A 16,165-nucleotide genomic window follows, 5' to 3' on the forward strand; every position below is an offset into this window, starting at 1 on the left:
TCGGCCAGCAACGAACTCGATTTCTAGATGGTAAGTGTTTAATTTGCAAAACGATGAACCATGCATAATAACATAAATCCTTTTTCATATATATATATATATATATATAATTGTGAATCAATGAATTTTCTCAAAATTGATGTTCACCATGTGAACTTCTTGTGTGCTATCTCATTGTAATGGAATCTGTACTCCACACATCCAGCTAGTTATTATTTTTTGAAAATGGTTGTAACACTCTCCCCAGTTATCTCTTTCTCCGTCAACTAATTTCTCTATAATCGCCCAAGTAGCCCTGAAATTTCTTCATCAATCATAATTAATATCATCATCCAAGTTATATTTAAGCGTTGTTGTATTGCTGCCATATATTTAGCTGAAGAACTTGCGCCACAATCCTTTTTATTTGGTTCTGTTTTATTTTAATTTTAAAAATATATTAATGCACGTTTTATTTTGCATTGTATGAAAAAAAAAGAGAAAAAGTAATTGCAAGTGTCAGCAGTGGAAGTTCTCAATATTGCTCAATATACGTACTTAAAATAGGCAGCCCACTTTCCTGTCATAAAACGTACTAAGACCTCATTCCTATATATAGTCGTCTAACTTCATCAACCTGAATAAAAAAATAAAAAAAATAAACCAAAATCAAGTACGGCCCGGCACCCAGAAATGGGGTTTACGTGGGAAAGGGTATTTTTTAATTGGAATAAGAATTAAGAGGTTTTAAATTTGATTCTCATTGGTGAAATTGTTAGTGATATGCCCTAGAGCTTGATTTATGTATTTGAATAATTCCTTTTATGGCAATAATGTTTATTCTATTATTCGTATATTGTTTATATTTATTAGAATAAAGTCCTTAAGATATTTTGAATGCTTCATTCTTAAGAGTTAAGAATATGAGTGACGAAGTAATTCAGTAAGAATATCTTTAAACTGTTCACGATCGTAGGAGACTTAACTGGACATTATTTCTCCAGATAGATCGTTACCTCTGTCTGTTTTCATGATTAGTATACAGATACTAATGAAGATGGAGTAGTGAGTCTCATGCTATTTGATAACTGTTATCATGACAGATATGTGGATACTTATATGATAAGTAGTCGAACGTGACGTGCAGATAACATTCATACGGTAATTTACTAATGTCAATGAATGTTATCTGGATCGTATTAGTGCATATAGTCCTTAGACCTGAGATGGAACGCTATCTCAAGTATAGGTAATTGGGATTTGCTACTGCTAATGTATTTGTGCTTAGCGTGAATATTCGGCAGATAGTGGTCCTAGTTAGTTATACTTGGAGTTAGGTATCTGATCAAGACGGGATTCACTAACCTGAGTAAACAGGGAAAATGTCCTATGGATATGAGTTTTATTTTGGATCGAGAAATCCTCGGCCGGGGTAGATAGACTTGAATAGAAAAGAGTTTCTGTTCAAGTGCTACAGATCTAAAAATGAAATTAGAGAGTCCGTATGATCGGCTTTAGAGTTTGGCATTTACCGTAACTATGGCTAGATTAGGATCTTGTAGTGAAAGGATTCAGTGCATGGTATATACGATCAGAGGTTCATCAGAATGTTCCAATTATACATTCGTCATCTTTTGGATTGTCACGATCTGCTGCTAGGTGTCACTCGTGAACTTTGGGAACCAATGACATTTTGGGAATTATGCTTTCGGTTACAGAAAGAGTTTCTGGTAGTATCAAATGAGTTGATACTATAATCCCATTGCCATTTGATGATGAACTTAGTTAGTCACACACATTGAGCGTGTCTAAACCGAGAAAAGAATTAATTCTAATTAAGGATGTTAATTAGAAATTAATTATCGAACGAGGCTTGTAATGTGGTTGTAAGGGTGCTAGTACATCCTGAAGTCGAGTTCAATATCAAGGATAAATATATTAAGGAAATACGATAGTTTCCTTATTTGGAAAGTTTCTGTAAATAGATTGTCTATTGATAGAAACTTGTGTCAAGGACTTATTTAATCTTTCTTTCTAAGTATAAGGGTAAGTCATTGGATGACTTAAATTGTGAGGACTCATTGTGATTTATTAATTAATTCGAATTAATAAATAATTGCATTTTAGTCCCTAGGGTAAGATTATATATAGATATGTTCTTACGGTTAACCCTAGAGGTTAATTGATCGAAAACCCTAATATTAGAAAGAGAGGAAGAGGAGAGACGGCTGAACAATTGTTGCCGTGAACTCCCAAGGCTGATCGGAGTTCTTCTCGGATCCAATTCGGCGTTTCGGTGTTGTCCTTGGCGTCCTTGAAGAGATCCTTTCATTCCGTGAGGATTCCGTTCGAGATCGGTGACCTAGATCGGAGTGTACGGGTCGAGAGGAGTCTAATCTCGGTGGAGACGTGCTCGTGTGGACGAGCTAGAGGCCGGACACTTGGACGGCTAATTTGATCGACTCGAATCAATAAGGTTAGTGAAAAGTTCGTAACTTTTCTTATGGATTCATTGTGTGATGTTATCTATTCGTTTAGAAGGTGATTCTTATGTCAAGATGTGATCTTGAAGTTTTTGATTAAACGAGCACGCGATAAAAATTTGATTTTTACCGTAATTAAACTTTCCGCTTCGCACGTGCTCGGTTTTCTAACAGTGGTATCAGAGTCACCCTTCTAATCGATTAGATACATGTTTTGTGTCTAATTTTGGTGATTGGTTGTGATTTATTAAAATGTTTGATAAATCGGTATCGAATCGGACATGAAGAATTGTTTTTCCGTGACCGGCCCAAGACAATCCAATAGGATTGGTTTTCTCGGCTGAACCACAATTGCTGCTCAGTAGCCGAGGAAAGTCCTCGATCAAAGCTGGGCATAACGATGGTTTCGGCTGCTGTTTCGGGCAATTGTTGCCTGATTAGTGGCTCTTTGTCTCAAGTGGAGAATAGCTTCCACAAGTGGCTGCTGAATTGGTTCTGTGGCTGCTGAATTGGTTACGTGCTGCTAGTTGTTGAACAAGGATGGCAACGTGGCTGCTCCTTGATTGGCTGCTTTCGTGGCTGGTTGAGACAAATCGATCGTCGCCCGAGATTGCTAAAGATCGGCTGCAACTAACCAGAATTTTTTCTGGGTGATTGAAGGTCAATCGCGGTTGGTTCCGGGCTGCTAAGCATCTCGGCTATGTTGGTTGAGGTGGGTTAATTGCCCCAGGCCGACCGTAATCAAGTAATGGGCATTTTCGATAATTTTGGAAATTAGATTTCTGAAACAATTAATTACCAAAATTGTTTTCGTAAAATTTGATTTTATAGAAATTGGATATTTGATAGCCTATTCTAATGAGCTTAGAAATTTGATATTTGATATCAAAAAGGAATTTTGAAAATACACTAGATATATGATATCTTGTATAATTTTAAAAAAATTGGAAATTTCCTAATATGTGATATTTGGATATTTTGTAAAGTGTTACAAAATTAGCACGAAATTTATTTCCTTTTTCGCTATTAGTTTCCTTTATAAATTTCGAGCATAGTGTGTGATTATGGACTTTTGGAAATATTTTCTTAATTCTTGTGGCTCTAGGATTAGGCTAATAGTAAATCCATGATCATGCTTTTATCGATTCCGAATACATATTTATGCATGTGATGTGTGAATACGGATAATGTGCAAAGTGAAATCGAATAGTAATTAGGTCACCTTAAATAAAATCTTCCAAATTAAAATATTAAGTTGAGAATGGAATGAGGTTGCGAACCTCTGTCATGGCTCTCCACCAAAGCATTCTCCAGAGAGTTTTAATTTGTTTCGTTGTTTGTCGTGGACACACGGGGGCATGAGACAGACTAAGAGATCTTTTTGCATGAATATTAAAATATGTGATGTTTTAGATTGTCAGTTGCCAATAACGGCAGGCACCTGAGGTAGCTGATATCTAGGGTTTGGTGGGTTAGACTTAACTATGTATAATGGACCAATAACGGCAGGCACCTGAGGTCCAGAGTACTAGGAGCCGAATTGATTGAGCCGTAAATAGAGATGTACTGAACAAGGAGTTGTTCACTTGTAGAATGCTTGTTTTCCAATAATGGCGGGTACCTGAGGGAATTAATATTCTATGAGAATTCAATCACCCGCTAGGAATCTTTCCCGATTAGGATTTCCGTTGCCTATTTTGGAAGTGTAGGATTTGAAAAGATAGTGGGAGACCATTTTGATTGAAAGTCCATGGTCATTATGGTTATATATACATAAATTCATTAATTTAATCTTGTTATTTTATGCAGTCATGATAAGTATGAAATCTATGAATCCTCTCTCGTGCATACTGAATGATAATAGACTCACTGGGCCTAACTTTTCGGACTAGCTCCGTAACCTGAACATTGTCCTAAACATGGAGGCTCTGGGATATATCCTGGAGACTCAGGAGATTGAACTCCCTGGCAGGGATGCTACGAGTGATCAGCAGGACACATATGATCAGTGGTCTGTTGATGACACGAAGGTCCGCTGCTATATGCTTGCTTCCATGAGCAATGAGTTGCAGAAGCAGCATGAGAACATGAAGAGTTCTCGTGAGATCTTGAAGAATCTCAGGGTGCTATATGGGGAGAATAGCAGGACCGCACGATATGAGATATCGAAGGAATTGTTCCGTGCGAGAATGCAGGAGGGAACTGAAATCACAGCTCATGTGCAGAAGATGATCAGGCTGATTCAACAGCTTGAGAAACTTGAGTTCCAGATGGACAAAGAACTCCATGTGGATTTAGTTCTTCAGTCTCTCCCAGATTCTTTCTCAGGGTTCATTGTGAACTTTCACATGAACAAGTTATCATGTTCGTTGTCTGAGCTGCTGAACATGTTGGTCACTGCACAGAATGCTATGAACAACAAAAGGAAGGATAAGGAAGTCGTTCTTGTGGCTGGTACTTCTTCCGATAAGACTGGGAAGAAGAATAAGAAGTCCAAGAAAGGCTCTGTTCCTCAGCAGTCAGCAGGGGTGTCCAAGAATAAGGGCAAGGCAACGGTTGTTGCGGATAAGGGAACTTGTTTCCACTGCGGCAAGGATGGACATTGGAAGAGGAACTGTCAGCAGTACCTCGCCTCGTTGAAGGCAAATAAGGGAAAGAAACCTTTAGAAGGTATGTCTATCTCTTGTTATGTTAGTTCCAATAGTTCATATAGCTCATCTACAGCTTGGGTTCTTGATACTGGTGCAAGCTCACACGTTTGTACCTCTATGCAGGGGCTGGCAAGCAGTAGGGTCCTTGGAAGGAATGAAGTCTGCTTAAAGATCGGCAATGGAGCAAGTGTTGCGGCCAAAGCTGTGGGGTCGACTTCATTACATATGGATGGACATGTTTTATTTCTAGATCGTGTTTTAGTTTTACCAAACACCTATCGGAACATTATTTCTGTTTCTAGTTTGACTAGGAGTGGATACTTGTTTGATTTCAGACATGATGTTTGCAACATTTATTATGGTAATAAAGTTATTGGCGTTGGTTATTTACACGATGGCCTTTATTATCTTAGAGCTAGAAATGAAACGATTCCGAACACGATTGAGATCAACACCGTATCCGAATCTATTCCAAGTCTAAAGCAACTTTGGCACCTTAGACTAGGGCATGTTGCAGATGATAGGATAAGTAAGTTGGAGAAGATGGGACTTATAGTTCCATTGGGTTCTGAACCCAATTCAACTTGCGAGTCTTGTCTTAAAGGCAAGATGACTAGGACTCCATTTGTGGGACAAATGGAGAAGGCTAAGGAAGTTTTAGAACTCATACATAGTGATGTGTGTGGTCCATTTAGTGAAGTGGCTAGGGGTGGACATTCCTACTTCATCACCTTTACTGATGATTATTCTCGTTTTGGGTATGTTTATCTTATGAAGTATAAACACGAATCCTTTGAAAAGTTCAAGGAATTCAAGGCTGAAGTAGAGAAGCAGAAAGGAAAAAGCATCAAGACTCTTCGATCTGATCGAGGAGGAGAGTACATGAGTACTGAGTTTGGTGACTTCCTGAAGGAACACGGTATTGTTTCTCAATTTACTCCACCAGGAACACCACAGTTGAATGGAGTTTCTGAAAGGAGGAACCGTACCCTGTTGGACATGGTTCGGTCGATGATGAGCTACACAGATCTCCCTATTTCGATGTGGAGATATGCGCTGCAGACCACGTGTTATTTGCTTAACAGGATTCCAAGCAAGTCGGTCTCTACCACTCCATATGAGATGTGGAATGGTAGGACACCTAGTCTTAAGCACGTTAAGATTTGGGGTTGTCCTGCATTCGTCAAGAAGCAGAAGACTGATAAGTTGGAAACTCGGTCCGAGAAAGGCAGATTTGTTGGTTATCCAAGTGATAGCCTTGGATACTATTTTTAGTTCCCTACTGAGCAAAGGGTTGTTATTAGTAGAGATGCGATCTTTTTGGAGAAACAGTTTGTCTAGGAAGGTGGCATGGGAAGGCAGATAGTACTTGATGAGGCGTCATCAGTACCACAAACCGATCAGATGCCCATTTCGATGGACATTGATAAACCAGTTGAGACATCTATTCAGATTGAGAATGTCACAGAACCTCGAAGGTCTGGTAGGGTAATTCATACTCCCGCGAGATACCTTAATCTCCATGAGAACGTACAAGAGTTGTTCGTTCATGGAGATAATGATCATAGGGATGATCCTACCACTTATGAGGAAGCTATATCAGATATAGATTCTTCTAAATGGCTAGAGGCCATGAAGTCCGAGATGGACTCCATGAGCAAGAACCAAGTCTGGGATCTTGTTGACCCTTCTGAAGGTATAGTACCTATAGGGAACAAATGGATTTTCAAGAGGAAGATTGGTGCTGATGGAAAGGTAGAGACCTATAAAGCTAGGCTAGTGGCGAAGGGTTATCGCCAGAAGCAGGGAGTCGACTATGAGGAGACTTTCTCGCCTGTAGCCATGCTACAGTCTATCAGAATAATGCTAGCAATTGCTGCGCACTATGATTATGAGGTTTGGCAAATGGATGTCAAGACCGCCTTCCTCAACGGATACATTGAGGAAGACATATTCATGGACCAACCCAAGGGTTTTGAATCCAAGGATAAGTTCAAGGTGTGCAAGCTTAAGAGATCCATTTATGGTCTTAAGCAGGCTTCGAGGAGATGAAATCGACGTTTTGATGAGGACGTAAAGTCTTTTGGCTTCATCAAAAACGAAGATGAACCATGTGTGTATAAGAAGGCTAGTGGGAGCATGATTGCCTTTCTTGTATTATACGTGGATGACATTCTGCTGATAGGTAATGATATTAGTATGCTCACTTCTGTAAAGGTCTGGTTGACTAATACTTTCTCCATGAAGGATTTGGGTGAAACGACCTATATACTAGGTATTCGGATCTATAGAGATAGACCGAAAAGATTGATAGATCTATCCCAAGCTCTATATCTGGATAAGGTGTTGAAGAGGTTCAACATGCAAATTCTAGAAGAGGATTGCTCCCTGTGAGACACGGTATCCATCTCTCTAAAGCGATGTCTCTTAAGACTCCCGAGGAGAGAGAGAAGATGGCACAGGTGCCTTATGCTTCGGCTATTGGTAGCCTGATGTATGCTATGCTGTGTACAAGGCCGGATATTGCGTATGCTGTTAGTATGACTAGCAAGTATCAATCCAACCCAGGACTTGATCATTGGACTGCTGTCAAGAACATCCTTAAGTACTTGAGAAGAACTAAGGATATGGTTCTGGTATATGGAGGAGGTGAGTTGAGACTAGACGGGTTTACAGATTCTGATTTTCAATCAGATGTGGATGATAGAAAGTCTATCTCCGGTTATATATTCACCTGTAATGAAGGTGCAGTTAGCTGGAAGAGTTCTAAGCAAGAGACGACTGCATATTCCACTACAGAGGCTGAGTATATTGCTGCATCTGATGCAGCGAAGGAGGCAGTTTGGATTCGGAAGTTTGTGACTGAACTCGGTATTGTTCACTCCATATCGTCACCAGTAGAGCTGTACTGTGATAATACTGGAGCGATTGCTCAGGCAAAGGAACCGAAGTCACATCAGAAGTCCAAACACATTGAGAGGAGATATCATATTATCAGGGAGATTATCGGGAGAGGCGATATAGCTGTGCAGAAAGTAGTTTCAGCAGATAATGTCGTTGATCCACTCACGAAGGCCATGACGCAGCAGCAGCTAGAGAAACATCTTGAGAAGATGGGTCTTAGATACTGTACTGAGTGGCTCTAGTGCAAGTGGGAGATTGTTAGTGATATGCCTTAGAGCTTGATTTATGTATTTGAATAATTCCTTTTATGGTAATAATGTTTATTCTATTATTCGTATATTGTCTATGTTTATTAGAATAAAGTCCTTAAGATATTTTGAATGCTTCATTCTTAAGAGTCAAGAATATGAGTGACGAAGTAATTCGGTAAGAATATCTTTAAACTGTTCACGATCGTAGGAGACTTAACTGGACATTATTTCTCCAGATAGATCGTTACCTCTGTCTGTTTTCATGATTAGTATACAGATACTAATGAAGATGGAGTAGTGAGTCTCATGCTATTTGATAACTGTTATCATGACAGATATGTGGATACTTATATGATAAGTAGTCGAACGTGACGTGCAGATAACATTCATACGGTAATTTACTAATGTCAATGAATGTTATCTGGATCGTATTAGTGCATATAGTCCTTAGACCTGAGATGGAACGCTATCTCAAGTATAGGTAATTGAGATTTGCTACTGCTAATGTATTTGTGCTTAGCGTGAATATTCGGCAGATAGTGGTCCTAGTTAGTTATACTTGGAGTTAGGTGTCTGATCAAGACGGGATTCACTAACCTGAGTAATTAGGGAAAATGTCCTATGGATATGAGTTTTATTTTGGATCGAGAAATCCTCGGCCGGGGTAGATAGACTTGAATAGAAAAGAGTTTATGTTCAAGTGCTACAGATCTAAGAATGAAATTAGAGAGTCCGTATGATCGGCTTTAGAGTTTGGCATTTACCGTAACTCTGGCTAGATTAGGATCTTGTAGTGAAAGGATTCAGTGCATGGTATATACGATTAGAGGTTCATCAGAATGTTCCAATTATATATTCGTCATCTTTTGGATTGTCACGATATGCTGCTAGGTTCACTCGTGAACTTTGGGAACCAAGGGCATTTTGGGAATTATGCTTTCGGTTACAGAAAGAGTTTCTGGTAGTATCAAATGAGTTGATACTATAATCCCATTACCATTTGATGATGAACCTAGTTAGTCACACACATTGAGCGTGTCTAAACCGAAAAAAGAATTAATTCTAATTAAGGATGTTAATTAGAAATTAATTATCGAACGAGGCTTGCAATGTGGTTGTAAGGGTGCTAGCACATCCTGAAACCGAGTTCAATATCAAGGATAAATATATTAAGGAAATAATATAGTTTCCTTATTTGGAAAGTTTCTGTAAATAGATTGTCTATTGATAGAAACTCGTGTCAATGACTTATTTAATCTTTCTTTCTAACTATAAGGGTAAGTCATTGGATGACTTAAATTGTGAGGACTCATTTGTGATTTATTAATTAATTCGGATTAATTAATAATTGTATTTTAGTCCCTAGGGTAAGAATATATATAGATATGTTCTTACAGTTAACCCTAGAGGTTAATTGATCGAAAACCCTAATATTAGAAAGAGAGGAAGAGGAGAGACAGCTGAACAATTGTTGTCGTGAACTCCCAAGGCTGATCGGAGCTCTTCTCGGATCCGATTCGGCGTTTCGGTGTTGTCCTTGGCGTCCTTGAAGAGATCCTTTCATTCCATGAGGATTCCGTTGGAGATCAGTGACCTAGATCGGAGTGTACAGGTCGAGAGGAGTCTAATCTCGGTGGAGACGTGCTCGTGTGGACGAGCTAGAGGCCGGACACTTGGACGGCTAATTTGATCGACTCGAATCAATAAGGTTAGTGAAAAGTTCGTAACTTTTCTTATGGATTCATTGTGTGATGTTATCTATTCGTTTAGAAGGTGATTCTTATGTCAAGATATGATCTTGAAGTTTTTGATTAAACGAGCACGCGATAAAAATTTGATTTTTACCGTAATTAAACTTTCCGCTGCGCACGTGCTCGGTTTTCTAATAGAAATTGCCAATATATTAAGCCTCATAGGCTTCATTTATAATCACAAAAATGATTTTTCTAATTACCACTTCATAAATATAATTAAAACTTGATATATTACAATTTATATATTATAATATATAAAAGTTAAAAAGTACTCATGTGACGTCGACCTTTGAAAACCCTTATTTCATGGTTAATGGTCCCCGGAATTGTTCGAAGAACTGAATTCTTGAAAAAAGATTCGTGTATTTGTCTATTTTTATCTCATCTTCCTAGTTGATTGTATAAATTTGGTCAACTAACATGAGTTGGTTCAAATAGTTCGGTATTTGTTCCACCCAAATAAGATCTTAGGTTAGAGCCTTGTAAAATGAAGAAAATCGACGTTAGGAGAGTTTTATCTCTTGATGGGATAATCTTACTTGAACTGAATTAGTCAAGATCCATTGAATTTCTAAATATCAGATTGCATATAAAAAAATGAATTTGATCATTTTTTAATTGGACTAAAATCAACTAATTATCTCTAATTAGTCCAAATTATTTGTACAAATTAAGATCCTTTCTTGAAAAATAAAAAATATTACTCAAGAAATTGAAAAGGCATCCGGGCTTGGGTGAAGAACCAAGCGGGAAGCGGAAGCTGTCGTTTAAGGGGTTGTCATGGGTCAGCAGGCTCAAGATGTGCTGGTGGAGGAGAAAGACCAGTTGAGGCAAGCATATGAGGATGAACTGGAGAAGGAATTTGTAGTAGAGAATGCGATAGACGCTAAACACCGATCTCTGTCCAGAGATATTCTTCTCACTAAGGAACAAATCCGTCAAGGTCGGGCTACGTGAGGGGTTTTTACCTCAAATGGCTCATGATTTACCCATTTTATCAAATCTATTATATGTTTTTTTTGTCAGATATATCTCATAATTTACTTTTTGCATCAAATTTATCCGGCGTTATCTTTTCTGTCGATATTTAACGGTCATGCTGAGGTGGCACGTGAAGCGATAGTGGGCCCACTTGCCATGTGGACGCCATGTCAGTACGGTCGTTAGATGTCGACGGAAAAGATAACTGCGTGATAGATTTGAAGCAAAATATAAATCATGAAATATAACTGACAAAAAAAAAGTATATGATAAATTTAATAAAACGCGTAAATCATTAGCTATTTTAGGTAAAAATTCTGGCTCCGTAGTCGAGTTACCTGATTATCTAAGTCCTGGGATGAAAGGTGGGGTATATGCATCTCCGACGGATATTGATTCAACTGGGGAAGCCGTACGGGAATTTCAAACTAATCAGTTCAGGACGTGATTTTTTTTCCATTCTCAAATTCAGTACAGAAGTGGATAGAGAGGTGGTATATGGGGATGGCCCTTGACGATACTCGGCCATTACCTGTCGATCCGTCCATGGGTTCCCAATTGTTTCCCCCCACAGGCTACTATTGATAGAGCGGCTATTTGGGTGAGAATCCCATAATTCCCCATGGAACATTATAGGAATTCTTTAACGAAGAATAATTAAAATAATTATTTGAGTGATGAGTATCAAATTTCTAATTTCATGCACATGAACGAGAAAATTTTAGGTGATTTTAGCTCAAATGACGTGATGAGAAAAAATTAATAAAAATTCTTTGAATAATATTTATGATAATTATCTGAATGATTAACTTCAAATCCATAATTTCCTGCACATAAACAAAAATTTTTTTAATAATTTTAACTCAAATGAGCGTGATATGAAAGAATTAATAAAAATTCTTTAAAAAATATTTATGATAATTATTCGAATAATTAACACAAAGCCTCCCCGTAAACGCCTCGTCTATTACGCCTCTGTTCACCGCCAGACAACCTCTGAGACTGTTCAATCGCTCCCGACCGAACGCTCGGCCTCTCCGGCCATTGTCACCGACAACTTCTTCCACTTTACCGCCCAATTTTACCCTTGTCGACTCAGAGTTCCCTTTAACCGCCCGAAGGCCGGGAAAGACGACTCCTCGTCAACCCGCTCAGGCTGCACGTTCTTCTTTTTGCACCGTCACCGCCCGCCATTTCCAGAATTCGGCCAAGACCTCTTTCACTGCCCGTGTTAGAGACGTTCCCTCGCAAATTCGCTCAGACTGCTCATTCTTGTTCTGTCAGTTGCGCCACACCCCACTTCCCTCCCACTCCGGCTCTAGACCTCTCTCTTGATCGCTGCCCTTTTCATCTGGCATTCCGGCCTCCAATAGTAGCTCTCGCGCATTGTTGTCTTATGGCATCTGCCATCCTCAACCGGCCTTTTGCCTTGCCTTGGACGACCGCATACATCTTCCCGATTTGTGCGCCCCCAAAGTGCTCGTGGTAATGCTTGTGTGTTGTACTTCACTTTCAAGTTTCATCAACGGTTTCGTTACCATCAGGTAGTCACCGTGGTCAATTTGTCGTTTCTTTGCTTCACTGTATCCATCCCTCTATGCTCTATCTTCCCGATGCTATGTGGCAGTGCACCCGTTGTTCACGGGATAGATGGTTGACCCGTTCTCTTTCTGTTTAGAATGCACGAGGCATCGCTCACTTCGACTCATGCTTGTGTCTTGTTCTCTCCATCGGATATGAAATATGCATAGCGAAATCAGTTTTTGTATTATGGATCTTTTGCCCATGTATTATATTATATGAACACCACAGTCATTATAAAAAGAAACACTTTTCACTTATATTTGTGCAGGTTCTCCACCCCCTGCATTTTAAAACGCTATGCTAGCCAGGAAGAATATGACTTTCAAGACACCCGCTGGGGAATCGAAGGTTTGTCTGAAGGCTGAAACTGTCTGACCTACTTTTCCTCATAAAATGAATAATCTTTATGCCCCTAAATCCAAAATTCTGTCTTACTTAGTGTGGACCATGTGCCCACCAATCGTTTGCATTTTTGCCTAAATGGGTTTTGCGATGCCAACTCCAATGAATTTCAGAGTTATCTCTTTTCTTGAGGCCTTCTTTTCCAGCAGATAGGAAGATTATGAGGATCGTTGATTCTTGAATGTACTGGAGTGGGCTTGGATCAGCAATAAACATCACCATTTTTGCCCTTGGCTAAGAACCTAAATTATTTCTTCTGTTATTTATCATATATGTATATGGCTTATTATTTTACCTAATTACCATTACATTGTTCCTAATTCCTTTGCGAGGCACATCATCATTCTGATACCTGAAATCCACCTAATGCAGGTTTTGTGCTTGTTTTTTTGGCCGGACAAGATTTATATTTGATTTTCAATTATAATTTCTTGAATCACTATTAAAATAATTACATGCGAAAAACATTACATAATTAGTTACTATAATTATATTTTTATTAATTTTTAATTATTGATTTTTATAACTAATAATAGAAATGCCACCTCTGCATTAAGTTGCTGGTTCATAAGTTTGAGTTTTGCCTGAGAGAAACATTCGGCTAGTTGAAATGATGTTTGAATCTTTTCCTTTTGGGAAAATCATCATGTCAGATAGACTATTTCTCTATTTCTGCTATCTTATGGGGTTAATTCTGCAACAATTTATCTATTTCTGCTGTCGTACGGGGTTAATTCAGCTAGATTTTCATGGATTTTGCACTGTAGATATCATCGATCATTTAAAATGGTGTTTTTTTTTTCTTTTCTGAATAAATTTTATTATGCTATGTTGACTCTCCCATTTGTTATGAGGTCTAGACACTTGTTGCGTTGTAATGGATGTGCTGATCCTATACCAGTTTGTTTATTATGTCAATTTTTTTCTGCAAATTCTTTGTCCTACTTCCGCTTGCTGCTTCTCCTCCCCCCCCCTCTTTTACTGCCAGTGACAGAGACTAATGATTCTTTGCCTATATCACTTCACAATTCTCGTGTGCATTTTTTGTCCCTTCATATCTGTGGATAGAAAACTGCATTGCTTCCTTAAACATTATAGATTTCCTCATACCTAGCCAGTATTGGTCACATTGCTTGTATTGCTCCTATGCGTTTGCTTAGTTTGTTATCTGTGTCAATTAGTTTCTAACACATACCTCTGTAATTCATGCTCATGCATTCTACTGCCCTCGGATGGGTTTCTATGGTACTGTTAAATAGGCTACTGGCTAATGTCATATAACCTCTTCGCCCCCAAAAATTCAAGGCACGACATCCGTTGGTGAACCTGCTACAATTTTAAGTCGTGGCCCCTTTTTCTTCTCTGTAGGCTAATTAGTGTATGATGTTTCCCTACATGTATTTTGCAGAGTCTATCTAACCAAAACGTCACAACTTCCCTTTATGTTTTGATATCATGATGTTTCTCATCATGAATTCAATTCATGTAAGTTCCCAATTCTTTTTTCTTCTAAGCAATAACTTGTAAAATTTGTGCTTGAGTTATTATTAAAGAGTTAATGCATTGATTAAGCCATAAATGGGCCAGAAATGGTTATGATTTGATAATTTGTATTATAAGTTACTCTGTATGATTTATGTATGTAGGACCATTGGGAAGAAGTTTTCTAAAATAAAGGATTCAGTTTTTCCCAAACAAGGAATTTTATTTTCTGGAATTTTTTTGAGCTTGATAGGAAATTTTACTGACTTATTGTGCATGAATGGTGGGTTTTGAATCAGCTTCGTATCTTGGCTTCACAGGATACGGTTGGTCATGCCACTGGTTTGGGCCGTGAAACTGCATCTGTCAAAAGAGCTGGCCAAAACACTACAAGACCTCATTGACCAAAGTTCACCTTGGCGAAGGCACGGCAAGACCTCAAACCCAGAAAACCATTTGTTGCTTGCCTTTTATTTCGTGATTGGTCATGTTAGACAGATTGGCAAGTAAGGAGAGGTCAGGTTGGAAACATGGCATTGTTTACTTGGAGTAAATGATTTTGTATTTTGTGGTAGAGAGCCTGAATTAAGAGATCATCTTGTTATCCACGTGCTGGGGGCCATTTTTCTTTGGCCAAATCTGGTGGCTATTCAGGGAAAAGTGCGGTTATAATATTGGAAATTGGCAAATCGATCTGATGTTTGCTTCAGTTTTGAAAAGGAAGAAATGGGAGATTACTTTAAGAGAACGCTATGTTAATCGGGAAGAAAGAAACTCCATATTGTTCCACTAGAAGACTGAAGATGGTGGGCTGACGCTGATATAACATGTAATAGAACTACAAGAGCAAGAGTAGCCTCCCTTTCCAATTTTCAACATAGAATTGCTTGATTGCTCAGTTTTTTTTCATTTGAATTCGACACTTTCGAGTGATGTAAGGTTCGAGGGCATGACTTGAGTCGTCGCTTTTCAATTCTATTTGTACATGTTTGTTTACTAATGAAGAAAATATTTGGTGCACTTTAAAAGATTATTAATCTATTTATATTATATCAAGAACAGAATAAACGCAAGCAGCGCACGTGCAACGCATGTGCTGTTATTCTAGTATATATAAATATGTATCCATAGTATATTTATATGTTCGTGTGTATTTATGAATATACGTGTATCTTGGCGACGTATCTCGATAACTATATGTAGAGAGACTAGAAAACATAATGGAAGTCTATCGAAAGACAAAAGGAAAAAAAGAGACAATTGAAGGAAAGGACTAGTTAGGGCACAATAATTTGTATTCAATTCAATTATTCGTTTACTTTAGTTTACTTTAGGGATATGTGGAGCACATTATATACATATATGCATGGTAGTGACTTACTTTACAGCTAAGTAGTGAGTGCTTACGAAGAGATTGCTAAAAATTATGCATATTATCATCCCCTTTTCATATGTAGGTTTATGAATATGTATATAATATGATGAATGTGTTAGCTTGTTGATTCAGAGATAAATTTGAAGATTTTTTAATATACGAGAAAGGGGGTCAAGATATAAGCACGACAAACGTGATTGTTTATAGGCCAAAATCACATAACACCTTTATTAGAATGGATAGCTCAAAATATCATTCAACAAAAAAAGAAAAAAGAAAAAAAAAGCTCATTCATAGGTTAAGTGACATAATAAAACTA

The 16,165-nt window shown here is 38.2% G+C and overlaps 1 long non-coding RNA gene across 2 annotated transcripts; it reads left to right on the forward strand.

Annotated features, from left to right (window-relative positions):
• Nucleotides 1-11,946: 11,946 nt before the first annotated feature.
• LOC116196750 lies at nucleotides 11,947-15,499 on the forward strand. 2 transcript variants are annotated; one of them, XR_004154894.1, is made up of 4 exons: nucleotides 11,947-12,547; nucleotides 12,856-12,935; nucleotides 14,398-14,474; nucleotides 14,792-15,499. It is a non-coding gene; the product is annotated as an uncharacterized LOC116196750 (long non-coding RNA). The 2 variants fall into 2 exon arrangements; XR_004154889.1 differs by lacking the exon at nucleotides 14,398-14,474.
• The last annotated feature ends 666 nt before the right edge of the window (nucleotides 15,500-16,165 follow it).

This window comes from Punica granatum, chromosome 1 (assembly GCF_007655135.1).
Source record: "Punica granatum isolate Tunisia-2019 chromosome 1, ASM765513v2, whole genome shotgun sequence".
In the NCBI taxonomy this organism is placed as follows: domain Eukaryota; kingdom Viridiplantae; phylum Streptophyta; class Magnoliopsida; order Myrtales; family Lythraceae; genus Punica; species Punica granatum.